Below are 14,656 nucleotides of genomic sequence, written 5' to 3'. Positions count from 1 at the left end.
CGCCACAGTGGTTGAAAATGGGAAAACAAATCCCCAAGGAGCCGCCAATTTTCGTGAATATTCCTTGTTAATGTTGGGGAAATTTAATTCGGGGAGTGCAACCCTCTTTACATTAAACATTAAATAGCTTGCCTAAAGTGCAGAAAAAACCCTACGAAAGCTTATGAATAAGTCATTTACTTGACATAAAGTTATGCTTTTTGGCATTATTAACAAAGTATTTTTTAGCGCTTTAATATTAAGACAATTTTTAACTAAATGTTATTTTCCTTTCTTTCTAAATAAAAAAAGTTCTTTAAAAATTTCTTATGATGGTAGTAATCTGTTCATTAATAAACGCAGTTTGTGGTTTTTATATATTTGTGGTTTTTATAGGATTATAATAAAATATATAAAATATTATTGGTAAGTTTGTGGTTTTTATATGATTATATATTCTATTATAATAGTGTTGATGAATATAATAATATATATAATATATATGATATAAAATAGTATAGATAAGCGTAGCTCGTAGTTTTTATACGATTATAATAGAATATATGAAATAGAATTTTTAATTATTTTATATTTTTGTTTTTGAAGGTTGAAAATAAATATTAAATAGTTTTACACCCAATAACTTTCATATTCAATGTATTCATTAGTTAATATTATGCTTTTCTATCTATTGAAGTTGGTATGATATGGTATTGGGTATTTTAAACATTCCTTCGCCCGTAGCCTATGATATCCTTAAAGCTTGTGCTTTCAAAACCTTATTTCCGAAAAGAAATCATTTCAAATACAAATTCAAAACATATTATTCCACTGTCCCGGCTGCGCCTTTGGCTCCAAGTTTCGCTTTTGGGGCACGTTTTTGTCTTTGGCCCTAATTCAGGCTTCAGCGCAGGGGCTAATCAACGCCAGCCAAGTTGGACGGGAATCGTTAGACAGACCATAAACAGGGGACCAGCGATTTTGTGGAGTTTCAGGGGTCGGAGGTCGGGGGTCAGGGGCTCGGGGCTCTTCGGATGGGTGGACGACGACGGGTGCGTCGCGGCTTTTGGGGCGGCCAAAGAAGACCGCTAAATTTTATTTAATTTTTGTTTAGCCGCGAAAAGTGGCGTATAAAATTTACTTTGGCTTCAAGGATGAGCGATAAAGAAAAGGAGATGGAGGACATAAAATAATGGAAATTGCCAAATGTGACAGCCACAAAGCTGAGGGGCTCTCGGGTTCGCGCACAACGAGTGCAGATCGTATAATGCTCGTATAAATTTTCAAAAAAATAAGCGAGCATTTTCAACGTTAATGCAGCCGCAAAATAGAATTAGCTTTTCTTTTTTGCAATTCTGCGTGCTCCGGCTTCGGCTGCTGGTAATCGCCGCCCCCATTTAAGCGGGCAATTTCGAGAGAGCGCACTAAAACCGAACTCCCATATATGAAAGCGAAACCGCAACAGTTGCTCCCGCCTTTTCGGCCATTTGGGCTCTTTCAAAATTGGCATTGCCATGGCCAAAATGGCCAACAATAAAAAAGCCGTTTGCTGCATTCTCATGCACGACCAGCCAGCCAAGAAAACCGGGAACAACTTGGCGGTGGTTGGTGGGCGGTGGGTGGTGGCTGGTGGGTGGACTTCCCCGGGTGGTTTTCGGCGGGCGGATGGCCACTTACACAAAACTTTGCACCACCGCAAGGAATAAAGCAAGGAAGCAGCCCAAGAAGTCTTGCAGCGAAACGCATGGAAACAAACGAGCATTGAAATTGAATTTAACAGCAAACAGTTTTAAGGAGCGAAGCGGTCGCTACACATGCACTGCAAAAAAAGAATGCTAAGTATAGGGTGGAAAATAATAAAAAGTTAATATAAAAATTTTTACATAGGTGTTTTTAATTACCATGAATTCTTAAGTTATGGGTAGGAACTTCAAAATATTTAAAACATGCAAATAAAACTAAATATTTAAGAAAAAGTAAAATAATGTATAATACTTGCATGAAAAAACTAACCTTCGAACAAAAAATTAATACATAATATTACTATAAAATGATATCATATTATATAATGTAACGAAATTTTATTTACAAATTTAAGGACGATTTCTTATTTTTTAGTACTTGTGTCTTACATTTCAGATATCAATTTGTCTAACTTTATTTGTTTTTCTAAGTTATACGAGGAGAATAGATGATAAGAAAGGGTGAGACATCGCCGCCAGTGGCGAACTTTGTATGCGCTAATGGAGATGGATGTGCGAAAGCCACACTGCGTATGCGTAATATATCTGTTTTGTATGTATTTGCAGTTAAAACGGAACCGAGAAGGCGGCAATGGTAATTTTTCAATATTACAGCAGACGACAATGGCAAATTGAGTTGATCAATTCGCGACCAGAGATATATTACGGAAAATTGCTAGCAAAACAACTCAAGGGCGAAGAAATTTAAGAGCTAATCAACAGAAAAAGTGTGTAAATTTAAACTTTGTGTTGAGGTCTGAAACTCTTATTTAAGGTAACGATTAGGCCACTTGAAAAAAAAGGTGAATTCTAGTACTTTGTAGCTGGCTTTCCCATTGAGATCATGGAGAGACCCTGTGGGTCCACATATGCCCTGTCTAATGCCAACGTTTTCGATATCCACCAAACAAGCTAATACCCTTCCCCTGGGCGAAATCCTCCTTGGATTCAATGGACCCCCACCCGAGCATACCAATTTGTGCAGTGTGCAATGTTGCCTGGCTTTCTATGGGATACCAGGAATAGCGTCATTTGCCACGTCTGCGACTTATCGCCCAAAGAAATGTGCAGCAAAATAGATTTCTACAGAGGAAAGCTGCACGGACGATAGCAACTTATGTTGCGGATAATACAACGGATTTCATTATTTCGGCACTTACGAGCGAATAACCACTAAGCAATTTCAACGACCCATGTCCTTACGTCTGAATGGAAAAGCAAACTAGGGACAGTTATACACTTTAAACCTGAACATAACTGGCCAGAACGGGAGAAAGCAGCTCGATAAAAGGGAAAAACGTGGCAGATTCAAGTTCGAACAACGAGTAAATGAGCTGTCAAAGTTTTTAATGCAGCAGCCGCAACAGCAGCGGCAACAACTGCAGCAGCAACAACTGCAGCAGCAACATCAGCAGCAGCAACATCAGCAACACCAGCCGCAAAAGCAGCCAAGAGCACGAGCTAGACAAGTAAATCTTATTGTGCAGAAAATGGCAAATTTCCCCAGACGGCCAAAACCAGCCAAAGCAGCCAGTCGACGGAGGTTTGGGGGTGGTGTAGAATAGCTTACTGCACTGCAGCAGGTGCACTGGAAATAACAAATATTTTTGGCTAATATAAAAATTTATATTCATTTCAAATTCATACCAAGCTTCTAGCCAATGGTTTGTATAGTATATTTTAATTTTTATTGTAACTCCAAAAACTCTCTTTAGCATAATACTATTAAAAAAACTGAAAATAATTCTAAACGCCCTTGCTAAACCTATTATTATTAAAAAGTTATTTGATTATTAGTTTATTATCATTAATTTTATTACACCGCATTATAAACAATAATAATTACAAGATTTTCAAAAATGAATTATTTAAAAACTAATATTATTTCAAAATGTATATATACTAAATTATATAATATATTACATTTTGGGAAGAGTTTAAAAAGAGTGTATATTAAAGCTTTAAAATTTCTACAACAGATTATGGAAAAATATTATAAGCTGCCATGTATTTCTCCCAGTGCACTAGTTTGTTTTCGATGGGGGGAGGATACTTAGAAGTATTTTCGCAGCATTGAGCGAGCGTTTGATTGAGAATGTATTGTATAATTTCCCGAGCGTATTTAGTGCCAAGACGCAAAAAAAAGCAACGGAAAAATGCGCAATATGAACGGCGGCAACAACAATTGGGGGTCTCAATGGTCTGCAAACAACAAAGGCGGCAAAAAGCAGAAACGCTGCGGGGCAGACAGCGGAAGTTGCCATGACAAGTGTCAAATGTTAAATACTTTATTAAGACTTTTTTCTCCACCGCTGGACGGAAACTATGAGGGAAATGTTTCAATGAAGTGTACTTAAGTTGAAGAAAATGGAAGATTTAAGGGGTGAAAACCCTAACAGAAAAATAAAAGTTCCACAAAAAATAATTTACTATTTATTATTTATAAATAAATTGAATTATTTATTTTTAAATTAAATTACATTTTTATTATATGCCATATGTTTTCTTTGAAAAAATAAATATTTAATATTTTAGAAAAATTTGTCAAAGGAGTTAATGCTAGTTTGACTTCTTATCAACTATGTTGCACTGAATTCGGTTTAGATCTGTTGAATACAAAATTTCTTTTGAAATATGAAAACAAGTTTTAGCTTACTTTTTACTATTACATATTATATATGATTTTAAAGTTGAATTGTACCAGAAAATATCCCTGATACACAGCTTCGAAATTTGCAATTATAAGTAACCAGCTCTGAGTGCCTTAACCACTTCTTAATCTTTCCCTGAAACCCGAAATCTTTGCCTCCCATCAGCTTAAATTACGTTTTAACTGGCGAGTCAAAAACAGATCCATCATTTGCCGGCAAGCTCCGCTGCGCTTTTACGACCCAATCCCCAATCCCAGTTCCAGTCGCAATTCCCTTGGTGATGGCAGCCCTCCTCTTTGGGCCATCGTTTTGGCCGTGTCACTTAATCAATTTCGCGTTAATCAGACGAATGTCGCCAGTGGCATCCTGAAAGGCAAACAAAACGTTCGCCGAGCAAACTCGTTTACGGCGAACAAATTTCTTATCTTTCCAGCGAAAATCTTTTACAGCTCAGAGCTGCGAGCTGCTGCTCCGCTTATTGCTATAATTTTTATGTCAAAATATAAATTAAATTTTTTTGGCTTCACACGCGATTGTCGTTTTGATGTCACACACACACACGATGGATGGTGTGGGAAAGGGGCGTGGCAGGGAGCACGGGGGTCGCAGGTTGGAGGAGGTCATATAGTCACGTCTTGTGAATGCCAGTCGAGCTGACACAGTTTGTTACTTTTCAACAGGAGCGTTGCCTCCCGCCCTACAGATTTTACACTAAGAAAAATTCTTAATAATGTAAAATAATATATCTGTCATGTGGAATAAAAATGAAACGTATATTTAAATATTAAAGCGTTATTTTAGTGGGTTTTATTACATGTACCCTCTCAAATCACTTATAAATGCCTTTTTAGGTATCTAGAAGTATGCAGTGAAAAGAATAATCGTATATCTTAAATAATTCATTGTATATCTGAGTTTAAAATATATTGTTGCATACTTTTTGGCACCTAAAATTATATTTAAAAGAGATTTCAAAACGCCAGAAAATGTTGTGGCACTGTGTATATGATAAAGAACTAAAAGAGGTATTGAAAATTACATATAACTAACATCGTATCCCATCGAGAACCCATAGCTGTTCTCCCTGAATATTCTCCAATCTTCTGGGCCATAATTTTTTGTGAGTGCACAAACGGAAGGCGACGTCGCCTGCAGTCGACACCCAAAAGGTTGCCACGAGGAATTCCGCAATTCACCCCGTCGAAGGGCTTTTCCTCCTTGGGGGCGGGCACCGGGGATCTGGGGGCTGGCCGCTCACCTTGCGGTGTGGTCTGGCATTTTCCAGCGAGAAGTTCATTACTCATAAATGCTGCACATGGCAAGGACCCCGAGATGGAGATGTCGGGAGTCCCAGAGTCTGGGGTCCCGTAACCGGTGGATATCCCCCAACCGAGCCATTGCCACATTAAAAGAACAACATGGGGAAAGCTTAGGGCGAGGGGCATTTCACCTCGTTATAAGTATGGAGAAATCTGCAGTGCGCTTTAAGTGTTATCGGCAACACGCACATATCCAGAAGCCGCACCCACCCGAATCACACCCTCTGCATTCCCCGCCCCCCCAAAAATGTGACGACGTGGAGGACATTTTCATTTTATGACAACGAGAAAGTGGGAAAAAATTGTTGCCGTAACCACCGAATGCTTCTACGTGTTTGCGGCTGAGTTCAAAGATTTATCAGCATCGAGAATTCGACAAGGCGCTGTCGTCGGATTCGGGCGCTATATATAGCTATATATACGTACCTGTTCCTATCAGCACCCCGCTCCCGAAATGTGTGCGGTTATTTGAACAGATTTAATACCCACACAAACGTGTGGGAACTTTAAGTGCTGCCCCTCGTCACAAGGAGTCATCTAATCCGAAAAGCAGGGCGGCAAAAAAGGTGAAGCGACAAAAATTTGCCAAGTTCAAAGGAATTTGACTTTCTTTATGCATACCTAGTGGGTTAGGTGCACACGTGCACAGGGAAAAACATTATTCTCGAGCTGGGAGCGATTAGTTTTTAAAATTTATAACCTACAGCCACAAACATTTTAAGGGCTGTGAAAAGTATGCATCAAAAACAGCTTTGTTGTTATGAATGCACCTCCAGACTTGCTAATCAAATATATGTTGCTGCATACTTTTGGACACCTAAACAAGTGATTTTGAAACCTTAGTTATATACTGTCCATATACATCTATTTTATTTAGTCTATAGGACGGAGAATGAAAAAATGTGTAGGGATTTTAAGAAAACAGATTTAGGGCCAGTATCTCGAGTCCCTTAGAAAGACCCTGATAGCTATCTGTTCGAAAAAGTTAGAGCCCAGATAAAGTTGAAGTAAAAGCAAATTTGTTTTCTTGACTCCTTTAATTTATCTGAACGAGAAACATTGACAAAGTGCTTTTTATCACAAAATTAAGCTTTAAAGTGGCATCACTTGGCTTGCTTTGATTATTGCACCAGCTTGTTAGGTTTTATTTATGTTTGAGATTACAAATTTTCATCTTAAAGGCTTTGTAAAATCAGCTGTCATTCTATCGAGCCGAAAAATACTTAGTAAGGAGGCTGAGTCCCCGTCAGATTTTACATAGACTCTAGGGAAAACCAAATTTCCTTAGCAGGGAAATTATCTGTCCGAGAAATGTTAGTCGGCACTCGAGAAATCGACCTATACTTGGATAAAAATAGAAACAAAACCTTGAAATGTTAAATAGAAATTTTTAAACCACTTCCAAACCAAGTCAATGTTTCTCTCTGTGTACTCATCAAAAAAGCATCAAAAGTGGCAGAAAGTGGAATTGCCAATTTGCGTTCTCTCGGTGCAGGAAAATCGGTAGGAGCATGCAACGGATATATGAAGTATGAAGTCGTTGGACCCCAAGCTCAACTTAAAAACTGCTGGCAAACTATTGCAAAAAAATGCGAGTAGAAAGAAAGTTAACTAGGAAGTCCTTATGACATGCCAACCAGTTACATGTGACTCAATAAGTCAAAAGAAAACTCACATGGGCTTGGGAAACGTGGCAGTTTGATTATGGGTTTGTGAAATACGAGTACGTCTCCAAAGACTGATAGGCATGAAAAATAATTGCACTGCGTAGAAAAACTAGCAAGTGGGGAAATATGAAGTTTTCTTCAAGACACGTCTGAGTCAGGAATTTCAAGTTGAGTACAGACTTATCAAGTCAAAGTTTCAAAATTATACTACAGCTTCCTAGAAATGTACTTTATAAAATAAACTTTATTAAAATATTCTAAGATAAGTAAATGGCTTTTTATAAATATCTAGGTTCCTAAAAACAAATAACGACTTAAAGTTAATATTTACGAAGAATTTCAATTTAAAATCCTTAAATTGGAAATTCATTGCAATAACAATTTTCGCTTTCCACCTCATCCATCTGCCAGTTTGAAAAGTGCTTTCCATAGGCCTCATTTAATCTGTTCTCCTTCCGCCAAATCGAAATCAGTCCAAAACACATTCATATCGCATCTGGGCCGTCCTGCCAGCGTTTTTGACCCCTCATTTGGCGGCTGGCTTGTAGGCTGCAATTACTTTTATATCGGATTCCTGTTTGCTCCCGGGTTTCTCAAATAGCAATAGCATCCATCGATAGCCTCTCAATGTTTGCCCAACTGGCGCGCTTCCATTCCATTCGATTCGATACGATTTGAGCTGAATGCTCGTTCGGTGGCTGCTGATGCTTCTGCGGCCATTGTGCCAATTGCTTTTGGTCGAGTTCTGTTCTGGAATCGCAGTTGGAGTTGGAGTCGGAGTCTGGAGTCTGGAGTCGTCATCTACTTCTCCTGAAAAAGCGACTCAAGTGATGCCTCTCTGGCCTCTTTCAATCTAGCCATTAATAAACGAAAAAAAAATGAAGAAAGATTGGGATTTATTCAGTCTAATTATAAAATAAACGTCACCACTTATTCCTTATTTTTAAAGTAACACTTAAAAATAGTTTTTCAATGTCGTTACTTAGAATAAATGTTATGGCTACTATAATATTTTTCTCAAAAGTACAACGAAAAACCAGTATTTTACCAATGTGTCAAATAAAAGGGCTAATGAGATATTTTTCATAAGAAATGCAGCACTTTTCACTTGCAAATGTTAAGGGTCAATCGTATTTTTTTTTGGCCATATTGCTTAGAATTGTCCATAACTGAGGTTCCACCCTACGATTGGAGGACCTTTAAATCGATCCTGTATTTAATTAAGATATTCATTCTTTTTAGAAGAATATTTCGTATTGTTTACCATGTATTCCCATTATTTGGAAAATCTACAATTATATTCAAATAAACATAGTTTAGTCATTTACTCAGCTCCTTTCTTTTTTCGCGTAGTTTTTTTTACAATAGATCTTTTTTATTTTTCAGATTTTAAGAACGAATCTCGACAGCACTGGCCAACAGGAAAATCGGTGGTATACACTTATATCGATGCCCCCGCACACAGCCGCAATGGCAATCGCAATCATTTCATTTCCCTTTTTAATATACGCTGCACAAGCACATTAGAAAAGGGGGTGTTGGGGCTGAAGGCTGGATTCTAACCAAACCACGTGCCAGACCAACCAGACAACTTTCACCCCCTTGCAGGCTCCTCTTTTCCAGTCCCCAGTGCAGTTTTCGGTTTGTATAAGTAGTCATCGGAGGCGTTTCGCCTACCTACAATTACCCCCCTCTCAACGGCCGCCTCTCTCTTTTCAGTCGACATGTATGCGAGTTTTGCTTCCGTTTCCGTTTACAGTGTTTGCAATTTTGCCTTTAGTATTAATGGCCTTAAATTGTATTGACGCCCATTCGAAAGGCCGTCTATCAGCTAGAGATGGGAACCAGCAAAATAAAGTTTATAAAGTTTACAAAGATCAGCTGGAACAAGAATAAAACCATACAATAAGCTTTTTGTAAATATTTTTAGCCTACGTTTAACGTCCAAACATATTAAAGTAAATTTAAGAAATATTACTTAAGTTTTATCAAATACGTTTTGCTTCTGGGGTTATTCATGTTTTTTGAAAGCTGTGTTCACCTCAGCCCAACTGCATTGATTATTTTTGAAGAAAACAATACCTCATTTAAGGCCTCAGGGAAATGTAAACTAAAATATGCAGCTCAAACCAAATTAAGTGTCGCGTTAACCAAACAATCAATCATTAAAAGCACTTATAAACTGTGTAATTCAATTAAAGCGAACATGAAACAAATTTAAAGGTAGGTCAGAGTTTAAGTAACAAACCAATATTTAAAGAGGAAAATGTACGAGGTAAAAATAGCTGCTAAGAAGAGTTCTAGAATTAAAGCCTTGTCTGAGCATTCGGTTTTCTTAGAAAGAATATATTCCTTGAGCATAAAGACCTTGAGCATTTTTCAAGAATTTCATTGGGCAGTATTGGTCCATCTCTAAGCCGTTTTTGCTGGAAATACCGCTCTTTTTTACCCACCACTCCCTTATGTTATTCGACTCTGTTCGAGGTCGGCCAAAAAATTTTCACGCCGCACACGCGCCTAGGCTAATTTTGCATGCAACTCAGGACAGCTGAACGTCCGTTAGTCCTGCCACCGCCCCTCGGGTCCTTGCCCCCTCCTCAATAGCTTTTTATTGAGCCCGAACAACAACCATATCGGACCAAAAAGATATAGAAGGGGGCAGTGGACACACCCCGCGGGTGGTAAACGATTTTGCACTCACATTGATTGGCTCGCGTAGTTTTATTTATGCTTTTTTCAGCTAGTGTCGGGGTTGTGCTTTCTTTTTATATGGATATTCCGACATTTATATTTATTTGTAGGCCACAAAGTGCATATTAAAAGCAGGAGCAAAAACTGTTAAGGGTCAGCAATGGGTTAATTATTGGTTTGGGCCGTGGTATTCAAGTAAATTATTAAAATGGAAATATCTCTGGGTCTAATACATATAACACTTTCTTTGATTGGCCATTAATCAGCTAATAGATGGAAAATGAAAAAATGAGACCTTTTTAAAAAAATAAATAACAATTAAAATAAATACAGATCAGAATTTTTTCAATTCAATTTTAAAGCAATTAATAAATTATAGCCTTTTGTTACAGCTTGTAATTTTTAAATATTTTCGGTCAGCAACCAAAATTTTTTCAAGCGTACATCTTTTTTATTCTTACATCACTTTCATTAAATTAAAATGTACTTAATTAAATAGACATTGGAACACTATAAAAACTTGTATCAATTTACTGGGACTTTAGATTGGTACCCTTCAGTTAAAGATATTCCCTGTACCGCTCCTCCTGTTTACTGCACTTTGCTGATAAACAACAACACAAATTGTTAACAACACAGCCACTACCAGAGCAACATTGGAGTATAACCTATAAATAACAACTCCCAGATGATAAGGGCCCGGGAAAATAAATAAATGAAGTCAGCATCTTGGGTAGTACATAATTTTTTTTTCGAAGCTGTTCACCCTCGTTGTGCGGTGGCTCCCTTTGCCCCCGCCACGACAAACAGCGTGGAAATGTAATTTTCCTTGACATTTTCCGGTTGGCAATCATATCGCGCCAATGCCAGGAAAACTGACCAGACAACGCCACCAGACTCTTGGGGACATTCGGATCGCTTCAGTTTCGAGGAGAAACGTAAAGCACAAAGAGAAAAAATCAGAAAAAATGTAATATTATATAATAAAAAATACATTATTAGGAACTCCAAACTCAACATTTTATAAACTTAAAATATTTAAATATGTATAACATAATTTCAAAAAACATTGTTCTTAAATATTTGTAAATTGCTAAAAATGTGTATCAGTGTAAACTTGAATCTCAAGTGTGAAATGAGCTGGCGACGAATGCGGTGGTGGCGGTATCGTTTGATTTAAAGCATCAGCCACATGGACTTGGTCTTAGTGGGGAGAAAAACACACCAGTTCCCTTCCATTTGTCGGGGGTACTGCTCTACCCTGTTATGAAATCAGCTTAACGAGATTGGAAATCAGAACAGAGGCCAAAAGATTGAAGGTGTAGCCGGCTGGGGGAAAATGGCTTCTGATGCCGGACAATGCTTATAAGATGGTCCAGTTCAGATAGCCGGGTTCCAAGTACACTCCATTAATGCTGTTGCTCTTTGGGGGTTGGGTCCTCAAAGTTCACTGGGGTCCAGGTCCATCAGCAAGCTAGTCAAACCAATTTGGGGGATCAAATTAAAGCCACATCAAATGTTACAGGGACTGATTGCTTTATATAGGGAAGCCTGGGTGCAAAACCCCCCGACAAAAACTTTATGCCATGTTGCACTTTTCAGCATAAATCGAAAGCGTCAGCAGCAGAAGTAAAACTTTGCAATCATAGTCCCATTTTAGTTCATATAGGGGAAGTTTTTTACAGGATAAGTGGGGAATTCCAAGTAATATACCAACCTATTGTGCGTAAAATGAAATCGTCCTAGTAATAAATATAGGGAATCAATAAATCATAAGACATTAGAAGGAGGTCTAATCTGGACACGTCAGGAAACATTTTGGGACATACTATATAAAAAGGATAGACACTTTTATTCGTTATATTAAAGACTGGACTTAGTTTTCCTCATTTTTGATGAAAGTAATGAAATTTGTAGAAGTCTATAGCTCTAAATTATATTTTTAGTGCATCTGTCCTCTGTCACTAACATTAACAAATGTTTAAAGGGTTAACTAAAACCGTTTGAAAATTTAAAACATGTAAGTTGCTTATTTTGTTTTGCAGAGTTCAAATCCTTTCAATCAATCCTTTAAAATTCTCTGAATTAGTAAACAGCGGGTAAGTTATAATCGGAAATCTTATTTGTAATCTCCTTGAGCATTGTTCTCTCCTCACATCAGCTGATGTTGCAGACACTGGGTCTTCTTATTTTTTTAAATTCCACGTCTTAACCCATGCACTTTTCACTCGTTCCGGACCCCATATACCAAGGATTTTATGTAACTATATAGGAAAGTACGACGGTCTGTGTCCATCGATGTATTTCGAATGCGATACATGAAGTTTCCATTGTTTCCATCAACGCTGATGCTGCTGATGCACGCCAATAATTGATGATGAACAAATAAGATGGCTTCTTTTGGTTTGAAGCGTTTCGCGATGGAATGTGGGAATTTTTCCCGCTCTCACTTTTTCACTGTTTCCCTGTCCCATTCGCACCTCTTAAAATCCCTACACGCAGAAAAAACATGGATTCCATTAACTAATTTTTTGATTACTTATTTTAGCAACTAGTTTTTGTAACACATATAATAGCAACCTCAAATAAATTAATTTAATAGTAGTAGTAGTTTAATGATATATAAGTTTAAAAATATATGAAATTTAACTTAATTTTTTCACTTTTTTGTTCTGATACAATCAGTAAAATCTTATATTTTTTCTCTGTGCAGCACTTTCAATCCCATGGGCTCGACGTTCGATAATGCAATTCCATTCAGGCATACGAGACAGCCAATCTATCCAATTCACAACCACACACATGCACACGCACCTTCATCAGTATGCAGCAGGGAAAAGCTTTCTCCAACTCTCATATCCTCTCCCTTTTATCCCCATCTCTTTTCTTTCCTGGTCAGGAGAAATCAAACAAAAGTTATAACTTTTTACAATAACGTTGGGGGCTCTGGATATTTTTGGCAGGGCGTGCATTTGCCTGGTGCATTATAAAAGGGGGTTGTTCGGTTTGCCCATTAAAGATCCTTATTTGTTAATGGAACTTTGCCATCAGCTTATGTCAGTGGAGTTTTTCCTTTTAGATTTTGCCTCTTCCAAAATAGAAAGTCTGCAAATATTCGTAAGAGACGTATAAAGCAAATATCTCAAAATATTTAAAAAAAATGGTAGATCCTTATTTAAATATTTTGTTCAATATTTTCATTATAGTTTACCTTTCTATTAATAAATAATATAATGTAGTCTTGGAGACACAAAGTATTTAAAAGTATTTTAAAGTATTTGATACCTAAACCTTATTATTTTCGAAATTCCTTTAAATATATATAAAGTTTCAATTAATGAAATTTAAGAAGCTTGTAAACTTGTAGATAAATGTTGTTAAGAAATGAATATTGAAATTTGTTATCTAGTTTTTAAGCTTACGGCCACGTAGCTATAGCTTAATTTAAGTTCGCCTGTATATTTTACATTATAGTCGAACATTTTATAATAACAATAATATTAAGTTTCAAAGAAAAAAAAATCGGAATTAATTAGTTAGTTCCCTTTAAATATATTTATATACCATTAGAGTATCTCACGGGCAGTATTATTGACTCTTATCTGCCGCAATTTCGTGCCATTATTTTCAATTATTATATCAAAGTGAATGCCGTCGTCCCGTCTTTTTCGTTCATTGTCTGCCGGTTAATTGCCGTTTGCTGATTTTTCGCAAAGTGCGATGCAGCATCGCCAACTCCGCTGACGTACCATCACCATCAGCCCCATCATCGTGGGCATCCCCGGGCGTTCCTGCCTCATCGCATCATTAGCGCCATCATTTTAAAATATTATTAATACTTAATGGTCTCCGCATGTTCGAGTGTGTGCCCCTCGCATTGAACAATTTATGGCGCGGGTTTCGCCAAATGAATTTCCTGCTCAGACGCTTGGACGACGACGTCACGTGAAAGAAAAGCGGCAGCGGCAGCGGAAAACGGAAAATTTGCCTCACGCTGCGCTAACAAAACAAAAAAATAATAATACAAAATGCATGGAAAGCGGAGCTAAGTGTAAAGTGTATTTCCAGACGACGTTCGTCAACGTCAAACGGCGATCGATAAAATATGCTTGCATGTGAATTATTTTAATGAGTTCCGTTTCGTTGGAAAGGAAAATATGAGCGATAAACTAAATACATCTGGATAGGGACCAGCGGAAAAAATCAAAGAGTATAAGCAGAAGCCATGGCGGAAAACCCCGCTTTTGCACAATGGCAAAAAATGCAGAAGCAAAAGTAAAACCAAACAAAAGCGCTACCACTCGCAATGGAGTTGGAGTTTTCCGAGTGGAGCCCAGCATGGAAGCGAGGACACGGAACCAGGGACCAGGACCTATATGCACTGAGAAAAAGAGCCAACTTAGATTACGAAGTTCTCTATTCTCATGCAATCCCATCTGTTCATATACTAAAGGATACCATAACTTTTCGGTTGACATGCGGAAGACATAAAAGAAAATTATTTTTAAGTTGTAAGGGCTTAATATTTTTAAAAATTTTAGATGTTTAAGTATTATTTTAGCATTGATATATTGAATAAATGTGACACTACGCACCTAATAAAATTC

This window comes from Drosophila suzukii, chromosome 3, assembly GCF_043229965.1.
Source record: "Drosophila suzukii chromosome 3, CBGP_Dsuzu_IsoJpt1.0, whole genome shotgun sequence".
NCBI lineage: Eukaryota > Metazoa > Arthropoda > Insecta > Diptera > Drosophilidae > Drosophila > Drosophila suzukii.
Note: the sequence above shows the minus strand (reverse complement) of the source record.